The sequence below is a fragment of the Camarhynchus parvulus genome, chromosome 5 (assembly GCF_901933205.1).
Source record: "Camarhynchus parvulus chromosome 5, STF_HiC, whole genome shotgun sequence".
NCBI lineage: Eukaryota > Metazoa > Chordata > Aves > Passeriformes > Thraupidae > Camarhynchus > Camarhynchus parvulus.
The window spans coordinates 18,753,933-18,770,611 of record NC_044575.1 but is presented as its reverse complement, the minus strand read 5'-3'; positions in this window follow the sequence as shown (position 1 = coordinate 18,770,611).

The following is a 16,679-nucleotide window of genomic DNA, read 5'->3' as shown; positions in this document are numbered from 1 at the left end:
CCTGCGGGGCGCTCCCGGCCCCGGGTCCCGGCTCGGCCGGGAGATGCTGGACCTCCGCCGGCTTCTCGCTGGCCCGGCTCGGGGCGCACCCAGCCAAAGCAACGGGTCGTGTAGCACGGGGGAAGGGATGTGCCGTTTAAAGTTAGGGTTTATTTTATTTTGATCTCACGGTTCAAGGTTCCTCTGGCAGCCGCAGCGCCGTGCAGTTTGCTCTGTTCTGCTGTCACAGCATACAGCAGGTATCAGACAGGAAACTGCTGAAAAAAACCACGTGTAATTCGGGGTCCTTAAAGATATTAAAAGCCGCAATTAGTTGCAATCAGGGAGCAGTCGCATGGAACATGTAAGTCAAATAGTTACGCTGACTTTTGGAGAGCTGCTCATTAATTGAAAACACTTGAGACTTTTAAGCGCTTAAAGGAGACAAACCAAATTGGTAAAATAGTGTAATTTTCTCAAACTGTTTAAGAGCGTTTTGTGAATTATGCACTATACTGGTGAAGCTTGGTAACCTGATGCACTCCTTGTTAAGAGAATTCAAATCGTAACTTTACAACTGAGTTGTCTCTGGTCTCAGAATGGAAAAACTTGATGCTACTCTGAAACCAGTATGTAAATCCATTAGCTCATGCTGGGATCCATTAACACTTTTAAGTTGTGTCAATATCCATAGTTCCTTCAACACTTTTAAGTTGTGTCAATATCCATAGTAAGCTTAGATAAGAACAGCTGCCATATGTGTTTGTAGGAGAGGTATTCTTGTGTCTTTTTTCTATCTCCAGATGCTTAAAACAAAGACTCACTGGGGTTCTGCGAACCTTACCTGCTCCCCATTGCTTCTACTAGTTAGGGTTTACTATTATGAACATGAAATCATTACCTAGAGATTGTAGACAAGACTTTACTGCAAGCTTATGAACACATACAAAAACATATTTCCTGTCTCAGACTCGTGTCATATGATGAGAGTTGATACCTACTCAGAATATAAAATCGGTTAATCTACAAATAATTAAAGTTGCATATTGTCATTCATTCTGCACCTGCTTTTCAAGCCAACAATTACTTATTCTTCAGAGATAGCATTGCTGGAGTGGAGTTTGAGTGGTGATCCCAATCTGTGACTCATGGTATAGCTGGGAAGTGACCATCACTGCAGGTAGATCAACTGCAAAGCAAGGATGGGACTTACTGTACTTCAACTGTTCTCCATGGGCCAGCAAAAATCCTAAGGAATTTTCAGGTGAAGAGTCTGGTGACCTGACCTATTTGTTCAGGTGGCATGCTCCATTTAAGAGAAATTCCCAGGTTTTCTTAAAAAAACCAAAACACCATCCTACAAGCTGGCATCTTTCCCCAAATTTTAACTCACATATTTATGAATCAAAATTTGACAAGACATTTCAGGTGTGGGACAAATTCCTGCATAAGGTTTTTGAAAGAAAAGGTCATTGTTGTACCCATGTGGTTCTAGCTCCAGGACTACCACTGAGGGACATCACTGCCACAGCACAGATTTACTGTGACCATCCTGATATATGGCTGGACTCTCACTTGTGGGAGAAGAGGAAGGAAAGAGCTGAAAAGACCCCTGCCACCATACCAGAAGGAAAGGGGAGGTCCTCTTTAATTTCCTCGTTAGGAAGAAGTCAGGATTCTGTGGAAAGAAAATGGTCTTTGTCTCTGAGAGTGAGGGCCTCCAGATATGTTATGCAGGAGTATAGGTACTGGGAAGACTTTAATATGTGGCAAGGGCAGACAAAAAAGACAACTAGAAATACTAGCCCAGCAGAAAGAGATAAAATACTTAGGTGGGATTCATTTTACCTAACTTTAGCTCTCTGAGTCCATGCAAAACACATCTGGCTTTCAAAATTAGATAAGGTAAATCCTGCCCTACAGCTTGCCCAAGTGGAATAAGGTAGCAGTAAAAGGGATCTGAAGAGAAAAGACTTGTGTTCAGGTTGACAGATGAGAAAATTGAATTGCTCATTTTCCCCTTTTAGCTGTGGTTTGAGCAAGAAGAGAAGAACATGGTTTTCGAAGAAAACTCTTTGCCTTACACAGACAAGTGCTAATTCACAGGTGTCTGTTCTCTGCCCCAAAGACAATGTGTGGTGCAGATGCACTGCTGTGTGCTTTCTGTGAGAGGAACAGGCTCTTCTATGGCCTTGTCCTACAGCATCATCTCTGAGAACTGAAAAGCAGGCAAACTGACAGCATCAACAATGTTGCCACAGACATTTCTATAATGAACAGCCATGTGGAAAATAGCTACAGCCTTAATTTTGTTTTTGCCACTCTGCCTTAACACCACACATCCTCTCTGCAGCACACTCTATAGCGGACTGAGCACACACACGCCCTGCTGTCACACAGCCTGCTGTTCAATAGGAGCCTAACCACAAGAGTTGTGACTAACAGATGTGACCTTTTATTGGTTTGCTTATAATGCACTTGATGATGGGATGAACCCACAATGTATCGCATTCACTTTGGCTGTGTGATCCAACAGGTCTTCAGCATCATGTGCTTCCCAGAAAAGAGTCTTGGGAAAAGATCCACAGAGTAGTCTGTGAGGAGGGCAGTGAGGAGAGTCATCATTTCTGAAGAGCATTAGTGCCAATCCTAGCACTAATTTCAAATAGTGAGGGTTGCAGCTAAAACAGGCTAAGAAGTCACCAACCTACATTTTATTCTTATCCAATCCACATGCATCTCTTGCCCATTCCATCTGCAAGGATAGTAGGTCCTGCATCTGTCCAATGTGTGGTAGGGAGGAGGGGCCAGCAAAAAAAAAATTACTTCAACTAAAGTAGATGATTTTGGCAACAAAGAATTAGGCAATAGCTACACTTGAAGTTGCCTTGCAGATTCTTGCAAGCAGTATGGGGCAGACAAATGAGGATAAGCTGGGAGCAGCAACCTCCTATCACATCTCAGACGGGGAGGACATGTCTGGTAATCCTCAGTGAAACTGGAAATTGTTTAACAAAGCAATTCATCTTTCTCTTGGGACTGTAGTGAGAAAATTTCATGTATCAGTGATGCCATGAAGCTTAAACAACTCTTTCAAAGAGAATTAAAAAAAAATTTCTTTAGTTGCCATTTAATGTTCATTTTTATGATTTCAAGCTTGGGGATGGAAGGGGAAGGGAAGGAAACACCTCTAAGCTGTGGGGTTGAGGGTACACTATTCTATTAATTTTACAAGTCAAAGCTCTGGCACAAATGTTATTCAGGAAACAAAATGTAGTTCTACAGGGGATACTACTACATCTGTCAAAAAATAATTCAACTCACAGATACTCATTGAGAAGATGAATTCTCAGAAGCTGTAATGCTGAGAGAGACCTAAAATAGCAGGAAAGCAGACAGTAAATTAGACAGGCCCATAATTTGAGATGATGGGAGGGGAAAAAAAAACAGAAACAAGAAAACAATGGGATGGTAGAGTTCATAAACAGAAACTGTTACAAAAGCCTCTGTTACTGGTAATGTTGTGGAAACTCTTTGGAATACTATATTCAGTCCTGATTATCTTCTCATCAAAAAGACATCAGTAAACATAAATGAATTATTTTTTAAAAAGCAGAAGTGATGAGGATTGATTTAGAGACCCTGTCACGTGAGTTGGAAGAACTAAATACAGCTGCCCACGGTGTGTAGGACACAACACTGCAAAAAAATAAACACAGTTGTGGGAGAACAGCTATTTTGGTTTACAAAAGTGAGAGCATTTTTATTGTGAGGAGGGAGAAACTAGGATAAAACAAGGCAAAAAGATTAGGATGAGTGCCATCACAATGGCTTGGCTGTAAGATCCACTGCCTGGTGAAGCAGTTGCTGTGGGAGACTTCTTGCGGTATTTTAAATAAGCAAAACACAGTGTTTATCCCTTGGCCTACCAAGCACAGTGGGCTAGTTGATCTTTTACAGAGGAATTTTCCATCTTTAATTTCTGTGTTTCTAAAGCTTCCTCCTCTGTAGAGCACTGCTTGTCACGCCAGTGGCAAACCTTGAGGAGAAGACAAGCAAAATAGCCCACGGGCAGAGACCTAAACAGAGAAAATAACTGAGGTATGTTTGTGTTTGATGCTTTACAGTCACACCACAAATCAGAGCCAGGCAAAGGCAGTGGCAACCAGTATTCCTTACACTAAACCCTGCTAGACACCGTAATATAAATTTCCAAAGGTCAAAAGCAAGCATAACAAACCATTCTTTCCATCCTCCTGCTTTGTCTTCCCATCCCAGTCCTGACTTCATTTGTCTCTCCAGTATCTCCATCTGCTCCATCTCCCTCTTGGCCTTTCATCCCTGAGGTCAGTAAATTGAATCTTTAAATTCATTACTTGGAATCTTACACATCCACCTAAATCCTCTCCAATCTGGTTTCTATACCTCCCACATCAGAGTGGTGTGTCCCATTTTCTAACTACAATGATTCAGAGCAGTTCCCATCTTCTCAGACATGTCAGCAATCTTTGAAACACATGGCAGTCCTTTTGCCATTCATTTTCCATCTTACAATTTCCTTTTCCTACTTAAGTGCTTCATCAATGTATCATCCTTTGCTTCTTCTGGGAGGGCTTTCTTTCTTTTGGTCACTTCTATTCTTCTTCATCTTGACTTCAGGTAATTTCACACACACAGACCAATTAAGTTACTGGTACATGGTTGCCTTTTCTACTTTAGTCCCTTCTCTTCCTTTTTGAGCTTACTATACCAACTATAAATACACACAGATTTATTTGGGCATTGTTTTTAAGTCAGACTATTATTTCTCTAGGTTCTCATTTTCAGGCAATGTCTAAATTTTCCAGATATTTTCTGGATGTCTTCTTTCAAATAATGTCCTTTCTTACCCACAGAGTAATATGACTCATCACAGTTATCTTGATATGAAGTGACTAAGGTCAGGCTATCTTTTCCTCCAGCTTTCAAAAATATAATCTTCACTCATGTTTATGCAGAACAGTGCTACAAATGTCATTGCACTCACCTCTCACATTGAAAGCAATACCTTTTACTTTCCTTCCCTCTCTTGGCGTGTCCTTCTCTACTTATCACCACAGTTCCTCTCCTGTCTTCTTGTTACTGCAGTTTCTTACATCTTAGTTGCACCAAAGTCAGCTGTGATTGCCACTAAAAAAGCAATCTCACACTGGCTTTGGCTGTTGGCTCTGGCCAGCACTGCCCCTCCCTTGTGCCATCAATATCTCTGTGACTGCACACCAAATTGGGCCAGGAAGATGGGCTGGGTTACAAAGATGACAGTGCCTTCACTGCTCACAGGGAGCTTGATCTGACTTTGTGCTGTTGGTGGCATCTGAAAAAGACAACTGGACCCAGTGCTGTGTGAGGTCCACCACAATACCAGCCTAAAAGCCCAGGAGACCCTCGCTGTGTTCTCTCAGTGTAAGGACAGGCTTGGAAGTAGAGCTGCAAGCTTCTCTGCCATGTGTGCTGTCCTGCTGTGAGCCACCTCCATAGCCATTTAGGATCTGTAGGCTGTGCCAGTAAAGAGCTCACCACAGGGGGTAATTTGGGTAATTTGGCAAGCTGGCCAAGTTACCAGCTGCAGAGAGGTTTGGTATTTCAGATATCAGCTGTCTGCTGGCACCAGCTTTGGGTTATATTGTCTTTGAAAGCTGGCATCATTCTTAAGGCGAAATGAGTGAACACTGGTGAACGGATACCAAATCACACTGTTTCTAATTACAGGAGGTTTCCTTTACTCATTCTTGACTTGGTGTGATTCATCTCTTAGTTTTCAGTCTGTCTTTTTTTCGCTTTCTACACCTCATTTACAGACCATGCTGGGCTCTGCAGAACAGAAGCAATCCAACACAGTGAAAGTCACTACTGGGGGTAGACTTCTCTTAGTGAGAACAAAACAGGCTTTCCTCCTTAAAACTCCTAAATGCCTTTGGCACTGTCACTTTGACGGCGCTCTCAGAGCCAGCTGAAAACAAATCTGTGTGCACACAGCAGAAGGACGCTCACCTCCTGAGCTGACTGGCACAAGAATCAGTTTAGTCGGGGCCATGAGGAAATCATGTGCTGTACCAAAAGGGATCAGAGTAGCTCTGCTTATATTTATATTCAGAGAGAATGTGGGAGAAACTTGAAGCCTCATCCACCCCACAGTTGGTGAGATGGGATGATGGGTAGACATGCCTTTTCCTCTAGGAGCAAGAGTCTTGTTTTGTGGCTTATGTTTTGATTTGGCACAGCTGCTGACAACTTTTCCTCACCTCCCTGAGGTGACCCTGCCTCCTTTGATAAATGGAGGAATGATAGAATGCAGGTGCCACAGACAGAACATGCGTGTTTACAGCTTGGTGTTTATTTACTCATCTACTCTTGACTTCCACTATAATTACCAGGTCATCTTTTCCAGACGTAGCAGTGCTGAGCACACTGGAAGATGCCTTTACTGGCATCTTATAAGATCTAAAGGATCTTATTTTGTCTGCCCAGGAATGGGACTGTGCTGTGGGGAAGATGGCTGGAGGCTGTGTGGGGGGAGAAGAAAACCCTTGGCCATTCTGTGTTCATCTGCACAGAGAAAGGCCTGGCAGAATGAGTGAGTCACAACTCAGTAACTATATGCCTCTTTCTTGACCAACTCTTGTCTCACAGAGGAGGGTCAGTGATCTCTGACATAGAAGTGATGGATACATTAAACTAGGGAGGATGAGAAGGCTTGGAGAACAAGTAGAGGCATTTGAAATGTGAACTGCATTTCAATATACAGAGCAAGATGCAAACACCTATAATATGCACAGCTTGTGGGAGGGATGTGGATTGTAAAATGAAGGAGAACTTCATAGAATTCCTCCATGTTATCAGATGCCTCTGATCCCAAATTATCTATTGTTATCACAGAGATCCTTTGTCCATAAAGCAGGAGGAAGGATACAAGATGCTAAAAGCGCTGCATAAAGGAAGATGCAGACTGTATATCGACCTTCTGCATAGGATGAGACTTTGCAAGGCAGAAGGGCATGTGCACCTGTGGAATTCAGCTTCTGATTGCAGAACAAATGCATTTAACTCAAGAATCCCATATGCACATGTTCATATGAGTCTTATGAGTAACACTTTATGGTGGCCACATGGGTGTGTGTACAGACACATTTCTCCAGTGAGCTAACACAGGTTTGTGAACACCAGGTGTGGAATCTGTGTCTAAGGCTCTGCATTTTTGTGGGGGGCAGTCATATCCCAACTGTGTCAGTTTGAAGCTGGGTAAATCAGTTTGACATCACCAGTCTTCAGAATTTTTCCCAGTCTCATAGGTTTTTGATTTATTTTCAAAAACTCTCCATGGAGACTGCTCTTTATGTGGAATTTACCCTTCTGCCAGGCCAGACTGGAATTTCAGCCGTTTAAAGGAAATATGAAATTTTTGTGTGCGTATGTGGTGCCAACTCTCTAGAACAGACACAGAGGCAACACTTGGGCTTTGCAACCAATAAAATTCAGCAAATAAACCAGTTTGCCTCTTCTCCTTCATTTCCTCTCTCCCTCCCCCCTTGCCTTCCTCCCCCACTATTTTTGCACCTTGCTGAAACATACGAAATCAAAATGGTAAAAACATTCCAAGGAAACAGTCATTGACTCTGGATTATTATTCACTGGATTCATGCCCACCATGCCCTGAGCAGGCAGTCTCTCCCCCATCCTTCCCTTGCACCAGCAAGTGCATCTGCTAGGTCACAGCTAAGGAGAGGCACAGTCCTGAGTTGTGGAGACGAGCAGCTCTGGTGACAGCGCAGTGAAGCAATGCCTGGCTGGCACTGTGTCACTTCCCAGGCCAGGAGCTCTGCCCAGCAAGGTACAAATGCAGAGAGTGACAGGGACAGAGTGTGGTGTTCTCCTGCAGCTGGGACATGTGCTTCATTAAGGGACTCTGCCTTAGGCTGCACCCAGCACAGAGAGAGGTGATGTTCAGGACTAGGCAGGGGAATTTGGAAGTGACCTGCAAAAGCAAGGGCACCTACATGTTGTCTGACAGATCCATTATCACCATGAATTATCAGCCTGTTTAAAAATTGGTAGTTCTGCCACTAAGAGAGGCTTGCTTCGTCCAATTATACAATTGTTACAAGCAACTGGAAATAGGAAATGTGTCTGATTGCATAAATCTGTATCAGGTAGGCTAGCAGGGATCCCAGCCAGCTTGCATTTGGTTACTAGGCAATGTAACATATTGAGGGCCAGAATGGGTCCCTTTAACTCAGACTTCTGTCTCTGACAGTAGCCAAACACAGATGCCTTAGGTGGACCATAGGAACAGGAAAAGCATATGGAAAGATGACTTCTCTCAGTCATCTCCACCAATATTTTAACCTGTATTAGCTAAGTTGAAGCTAGTACAAGGTGCTCCCTGCAGTTCAATCACTTTTCCTCTATAATTGCAGGTACCTTTGAATTTATTTTCATGTCTGTGTTTTCCAAAGTCTGTGCAGGACAGGTGTCTTGCTGGAGAAAACTCCATGGCATATGTTCCTGATAGGAGGCAAAGAGAGGGAACAGTGTTAACAGGAGTTAAATTGCTGCCAAATGACTTTGCAGTAAAGCCACAGCCTGAACTGCAAAGTCAATGAAGTCATTTTCAACCAGTCTTAATGTGATTCTATACTGTCCCCTTCTCTACACACAGTGGTCACAAAATTAACCAAATAAAAGCTTTCCTCTCTTAAATACAGAAGTCTAAGCAACAAAACTTCTGTCACCTGCATAAACTTGAAAAAGACATTTGTTGACATACATGTATTTTTCTCATCTGATGAAAGTTGCAGCATGCAGCAGTGCTCAGGATATGCACAGGATACACACCGCCTCCACTTACCTTCTTGCAGGAGCCTGCCAGCAGGGACAAGAGGGCAGAAAGAACCAAGGTCAGCAGCTGATCCAGGAAGATTGGGATTCTTGTAGCTGCAGTGCCTTATTACCACTACAATGAGCTTCCAGTGCTTACTGTACACACACAGACTGGTATGCAGGGACATGGACTGTCTGAGGGAGTAAACAGAAAAGACCAGGGTCCAAGTCAGGCTGAACAATAGACTGAGGAGAATGCAAGACTCCTCTTTGGCTGGACTTCCCTCCAGGAAACCCAACTCATACTAAAATCCTCCTGTATCCTGTGCCCTAGTCTGGGGGTGTTGACTCGGTTCCAGCTAATCATGTAAATCGTATTTGCAGAAGGAGGTGAGTGCAGGCTGCTGGATGCTCCCAAGAAAGTATTCTGGAAGAAACCTCCCTGCTCTAAGATGGGAGGAGAGTTGGCCTCAGCATTTTGAGAGAGGTTTGTCTGTTCAAGTGTCCCCAAACACAACTGCTTCTCTAGTGAAGTAGTTGCCCATGCATCAGACTTCAGAAATATTAAAGCTCCTCTCCTGCCTCCTTATCTTTAGAAATGGGAATGGTTGTTCAAACACAGTGATTCTCATGACTCCAGCAGAAGGAGATTTTTAGACTCTGAGGCTCCCATTTCAAGATGACTGGGGTTGGAATTGTGTAGTATTTGAGGCTTACTGTGGTTTTAAGCTGACCGAGAGAAAGAGAGAATTGGGACAGGAAGTTTCTAGCTGAGGATTAATATCCAAGCCCAAACCTGGATTGTAAGAAAACGGTTTCTCAACCTTTTGTAATTAACAAGCCAAATAGTGTTTGAGGGGGAAAAAAAAAAGGAAAATGAGAGTCTCTGGAGCATTCTACATACTAATAGTGTTTGTCAATTTGCTCAATAAATAAAGCATCTAACATCTAATTAATAAAATGTTGTGATTTTACAAAAATTAAATTACATGTTATAATCACAGCCATTTTGACTGGGATTTTGAGTAGAATATTGATTTTGCTCTCTTCCAACAGTCAGAAATCAGCAACTATTCCATTTTCTGGAATCTTACATTTTATTGATCAATAGTGGTTCATAGTTCACAGATATTAAATTGATTGATACAGTTTGGAGCTTGTAATAGTGATGTTGAAAACCAAGGTACCTAGGATTTCTGTGTGCTTTTGTGTTTTCTGTCAGTTCTTTTAATATGCTGCACTGTCATATATGAAGCTGGTTAGGTCACTGTACTTGCTTTTTCAAAAACACTGTAAAGTGTTTTTTTATGGAATGAGTGACACATTTTCACCTCTTTTAGAAGGATTTGGAAGTACACTATTCCTATTTTAACATTTCCTGTTCCAGGAAGGAAATAGGGTTTTAAAATTTTTTGTTACTATAGACTTTTCTTTCCTAGTTGAATCAAATCTGAATCAGTGGTGATACTGAAAGAGTTATGCTTCCTGTTTGCTTCTGCTTAAGAAAAAGTTCTAGTAAGAACTGTTGAAAAGGCAGCTGTAACTAATTAACATCCAACTTTCTCCAAACACTGTTTAACATTTACTTATCAATTTAAGTCCTTACATTAAACAGTATCTCAAATGCCTTTCCATTTAGAAATGCCCAGGAAAACTCTCAAGGGTGCTGTGAGTACTCTTTATGTTCTACCATAGAAAACATGTTTTCTCTAGGACTTCTGCCTCAGTTTATGGAATTAGAGCATTTCCAGGCTGTTTCCCAATAAAATGTAGCTGGTAGGATCCTGACTACTTAAAAATCACATTGGCTCTTACAATAAAAGCAGAGGCAAATGCTAGTCCAAATCTAATATAGGTTGCAATATGCTAATTTTTACCTAGGACACGGGATTCTTTATGCAATTTCCCCTTTTACCCTCCAACTTCCTATAGTTACATTGTAATTTTGTGTGCTGATTCAGCTAGAACATTTCACTCTTGAAGGGAGTCCATTTTCAGCAACAATTGAAATATTTACCACTTGTATAAGTTGTGAAATATTAGAGAATATTATAGAATAAACTACCAATTTTCCTCACCATTACCAGCACATTTACAGAAATGACGAATCACTTTCAGAGATATTATGTAAGCACTAATTCACTAATGATCATAGTGTATGGAGGATAAGAATTTCACATGGTCAATTTCATTTATGGGGAAAATGAAATTAAAAATTTGGAGCCTAATTTTCACTAGGTGTTGTCATCTCATTGCAGGGGTTGCACACTGTTGTCTCCTTATCACAAAAGTTTCATGCTTTCTTGGTGTTTCTCATGGGCAGCTCCTCAGAGCACTAACTCTTTCTTCTTCACAAAGCAGCCAACTGAGTCCAGTTCCCTTCTCAACCAGCCACCCCACTCTTTTATAGCACTCTTCTCATTGCTTACTGCTGTGGCCTGTTAAAGTCAGGCCTGTTCCTAATCTTTGATAATTGGCCCAGCTGCAACTCCTCAGGGGTAAGATTACTTTCTACACGATCTTTATTTTCTTCTATTCTATCCCCCTATAATGAGGTTCTCTCAACTACTCTTAAAAATCAGATCAAGTTCCATCTGCATGGTAAGGTCAAGCAGACCAAGCACCTGTAGAATAGATGCTCTTCACAAACAGTTGCTGCTGAGGATCTGACTATGCATACTGAGGATTGCACTATGCATATTCCAGGTTTTTTTTTTCAATTCAAATCACCTTCATTTGGATCCCCTGGAGCGAATGCCTAATGAGGTCTGAGCATGTTGGGTACACTTCTGGAGAACATTTTTCAGTTTAATTTCACTCAACAGAACCTAACCCCTGCACTCAAAATCAGCCCCTGATGCAAAATCAAGCACAGGCAATAAAGATATTCAGAAGATTTCCATCAAAAATAGAGTCCTGATCCAAACTAAAACACCAGTGGAGCCACATCACACAAGCATTGCTGGCAGGACTGCTGCAATGGCTGTGCTCTGTCCCACACTTTTGCCCCTTCACTGTACACTAGATCCACAATGTAAAGAAAAGGCACAACAGGCTGACACATGGTTCTGTTTCCAGACTAGTATATGAGGTCCTGCTTTTAGATGCATCTCCTGAGGTGTAAAGCATCTACACTTCTCTAAACTCTGACAGCTTGTATCTGAAGGTATGAAAATTCATTCTGCTTCATTTCAAGACACGCTGATTCAGACCAGTTGGTGACCCATAGCTGCCTTATTACCAAAACCCTGTGTTTGTGCTGATTTAAACATTTTTTTTACTGCTGGAATAAATTTTTCTTGAAAGTAGTGCTTCAGCTCCATGGTATTTGTGTCACTGCATAATGAAGTTGCATAACATCACTGTGCATTGGCAAGATGCTGCAACAGGAGGCTTCAGACAGCAGTGCTCCTGTGTAGCACTGGCACAAAGAGTTACAGCTGAGAGTGGAGAAACCTTTAAGGCCTGGTTTACATCACTGTATTTACATTTTATATATTATATGCATTTCATAATCACAGGTTTGTATTGTATGTGGACACACTGAAATTACAAAGTCAGCTACCAATATCCAGCCTCTCTGTTGCATGCACAGATTCTCTTCCTGAGCTGACACACATCCTCAGCAAACATATTGTTGTCACAGGAAAACACTCAACCAGTAAAACCATGGCTGCAGCTGTCTTCCCTGAGCTCTGGTTCCCCAGGCAGGGCTCTTCTGCTCGTACAACCTGTCAGAGTGGGGATGCACAGCCTGGGTAAAAACAACCAAGCACCCCAGTGACAGGGCAGCATCAGTAGCTATCAGCCAAGGAGTTACTTCCTAGGGTTGATGTTAGAGTTGTGATCATTTGGTTTACCCTTCAACTAAGGTAATTTTATAGCCTTGTCAAAAGATGTTTTAAACAGAAAATATGCTGGGGAGCCTGGTTTAAACAACAGCTATCAAAACAAAACAAATTCTAGGTTCAGCTATGTCATTTTTTTAAAGCTGTGGCACTCTTCAGTAGCCCTTTGATTCAGCCTCTGGTACAATGAGGCACCATGCATCACACATCAGTTGATGCTGATCTGTTGCACTCTACAATGCTGTCATTGTGGGGACAAGGAATAAGTTGGATTGTTTGCAGGATGTATTAGTCAGGAGGAAACAGAACAACAAGCACACCAATGCTTAGGTGCTCTTTTCGGCATAGCAAAACACTCAGCTAACTCATCAAACTATGTAACTTGGGATGGCAGGGCTAAACACAGCATGTCCTAAGAGGCTGGAGGTTTTGCAAGCTCCATTCTGCAGTTTACTGAGAGGAAAAAAACATAAAACACCACAGCCATAAAATGTTCTGAATTAAGAAAAAACCCCTCATTAAATTAGTAACAGCCTACAGGACATGCACTATGTAAACACCAGAACTTTCTACTTTCAGAAGTGAGCAACCAATACACAGTTCCCATCTTTGACAAACCAGACCTGCCAAAGCTCACACGCTGAGCGTGAGAGTCACACCACTGACGGCTCCCTCCTGCCACACCACAGCTTGGTTTGCACTTCATGTGCTCACAGAGTTACAGCTGCTGCTCTGCATCGCAGAGCTACTGGGCACAGCACAGTGTGACTGCATGCTCTGCAGAACTGCAATTTTTTGTTTGTTTTCACCTCCAAACAGCACCTCTCTCTTTCTTCCTCCTCTGTGAGTTACGAGGAATGCATACAAAATGATTAAAGGTATTTTTTCTAGAGAAAGTATTAATTTCTGTTACACATGCTGCATTTACTATGTAACAGATGATAGGCATTGGGGATGAAGTCTGTTTTGGTGTATTTTACATAATCTGCTTGAAGAGCTTCCCTTAAAAGAAAGTAATTAGTTTGTACTATTTTGCATACCATTCTTATCCTATTGGTAAGAGCCCAGCAGACTGGATTCAATTTACTTGTGGCATAATGTTTCACATAAACATAGGCTGAAGTCTTAATGTAATTAGATAATTTCTGCTGTTCTGACGTTGCCTCATACACCCTTGTTACTAACACTGAGATTTTGCAAAACTCCAGAGAAGACAATATAAGCTGCCAAGTGGAAACTTCTTTGAGAGGCTGGCTCATGTCCTGAAATTATAGATGCACAAACACAGCTGCATTTGTGCTATTTCTAAAATGCCAGAGGCAAAGCATTTAATATACATTTATATAGATATGAAACACCCCTCTGGGGATTTACTACTTACACACATGGAAGTGAACAGCGGCAGCAGCAGATAAATAATGAAAAAGTCAATTACGTTTTAAAGAGCCTTTTAATTTTAATAGTCCATAGTGATGTTAATAATACAGGGAAGGACATTTTCAAAGCATTTATCCTGACATTTACCCTTATGATGGCTTGGTAATTTAAGGATGTGGTTGTGGAGAGGTAGAGCTAAAGCTCTACCTCTCTAGAGAAAGAGAAATCATTTATATTCCAGTTTGTTAGTTTTTACAATTCTGCTCTTCTGTTTTCAGGCATTAATAGAGGCTTTTCTGTGTTTGTGTTATACCTCCTCTTTTCTGAGTTTTAAGCCATTTAAAATAGAGAAAGAAACTGCTTTTTGTTGAAAACTGCTGTTGAAACTGTTTTCTGTTGCAATTATATGTGTGATCAAGGCATTGTTGAAATAACCTGTGGCTTTATGATTTCATTGCTATTTCTTAGCACCTTAATCTGGAGTTCTTTGAGCTAGCCAGCATATTAACACCGAATGAAAAGACAATCATAGCTAGCAAGGCAGAAATAAGCCCTCCAAAAGTGTCATTTCAAACCAATAAAAGGCAGCAATCGCAACAAAAGGGGCCTGAATAACTCCAGGATTTTCTTGATAATGGGATATGAATCCTTTTGCCTTACTGAGATGTAACTTGAACTAACGGTGGCTGTTCTCTGTCTGTGAGCTATTCCCATACCAAATGAACTGATGGGGTTCTTGTTGGGGTTTTGGGTCGCGACCCAAACCTTACAGCTCTCCTTACCTCCCTTTCTGCAGGCAGCCTGAGCTGCAGGAGCAGAGACAATGCAATTTCTTGAAGTCCCTAGGTGCCCAGGGCTGCCTTGATCTGCCACTGGCTGTTTCACACACCTGCCCTCACCACAAATGTAAACTGAGCACATGCACAGCTGGGTGAAGTGGTTCGAGCCTGGTGCTTCTCCTGACGCAGGAGAACGAGCCCGTGTGCGAGCGGCTTCCTGCTGGGAGGCCCCTGGCACCCAGTGGTTAAAGGCAGGCAGTGCAGAGGACAGGGCTCAATGGGATTTAGGCTGTAGAAGAGTGGAAGGGCAGCAAGACGACGTAGCAGACTGAGAATGGTTAGGCAGAGTTTATAGGCTGTGTCACAGCAACATTGCAGACTGCAGTGGGCTGGGGTGTAGTGAGACTTTGTAATGAGAACAGAACATTAAACTGATGCAATGAGCCTACAGCTGGCTTGTTGATACTTGGCATCACTGCAGCTCCAGAGCTGGCCCTTGATGTTTCACTCTACAGGCTAAACTGCCACAAGTCACCAGGGTGACCCGAGGCCCCACAGATGTGCAGGAACGGCCCTCCTGCCAGCAGTGGATCCCAGTAACAGATGTCATCAACTACTTGCCATGGCAGATCACCTCCCCTGCTGGAAGAGAGAAGCCATGCAACTGAACCAGGCACATCTGAGGCTTGCTGGTTTACACACCTTGTCTCACAGGACACATTTCTTGCAGCTGCTGTTGACCAGTTTACCAGCGAGCCCCAGCATGTCTGAGCTTTCCCTTGCTGCCTTCCCCTCCGTATTGGCACAGTTGCTTGCACAGAGTGGTGGTTGCCTCCAGCAGCCAAAAGGGAGAGCTGGGAGCCCATGCTGGTGCTGGCCTCTGCCTCCTTGTTCAGCTTCAGCACGACCACATCATGCAACTGACATTCAAAAGGAGAGTGGGGAGGAAAGGCTGGTTTACTTTTTTGCTTTTATAAGAGCTATTAAATGTCTTGCTTTTGTCTGTGCTGGCTTGCTCCTCCTGTCTTGTCAGAACTGGCTCTGTTATGCCATTGGGGCTGCAAATACCTCATGGAAAATGTTTTGTTGCACGATTTAATTTGCTTAATAAAACCAGATGAAGTTCCATTGATTCTTATACAGAATTTTTTCCCAGGATTTTTGTAAGCATCAATGAATGGTTGTTAAATCTGAATGAGACCTTGAATAAAGACAATGGTAAAAGCTTGGTATGATGCTTAGGCCAAATACACTTGGCTGGAAAACACTCAAAAAGCTTCTTTTTTTCCCAATGATGCTTTGCAGTTTGAACACATTCATAACCTCATGAACAGTCTGAGCTGCTCATCAAATTTTATAGGGATTGTCTTGGAGCAGCAGGCAAAGAAAATTGCCTTAGATGAGCTGCTAATGTGCAATGTCCCCTTTACAAGTGTGAGGCTGCTCACTTTCCAGTTTTAATACAGATTTACAGCAGTGTGAGGCTGCTCACTTTCCAGCTGTAATGCAGGCAACCGTCCACAGACTTACAGAGCACACAGAGTATCTGCTGGCACAAGCCTTATGGATCACATCTGTCAGCAGTGGTCTTACCCTCCAATTTGCAGTCCCATCTGAAGAGTCTCAAGTATCAGCAATCCAAACTGAAAAGGAAGTTCAGCTGTTTCAGCTGAGAGGCCAGGGAGGAAGGAATACTGTCGTCTGAAAGGTGATTGAAAACTGACACGGAAGAGTACGAACCTGAATGTTAACAACATGGTTTGGCTCCATCTCTTAAAAAACCCTAACAATAAAAGCCTGTCAAGATGACAAGTCCTAAGTGAGTATAGATGGGGACAAA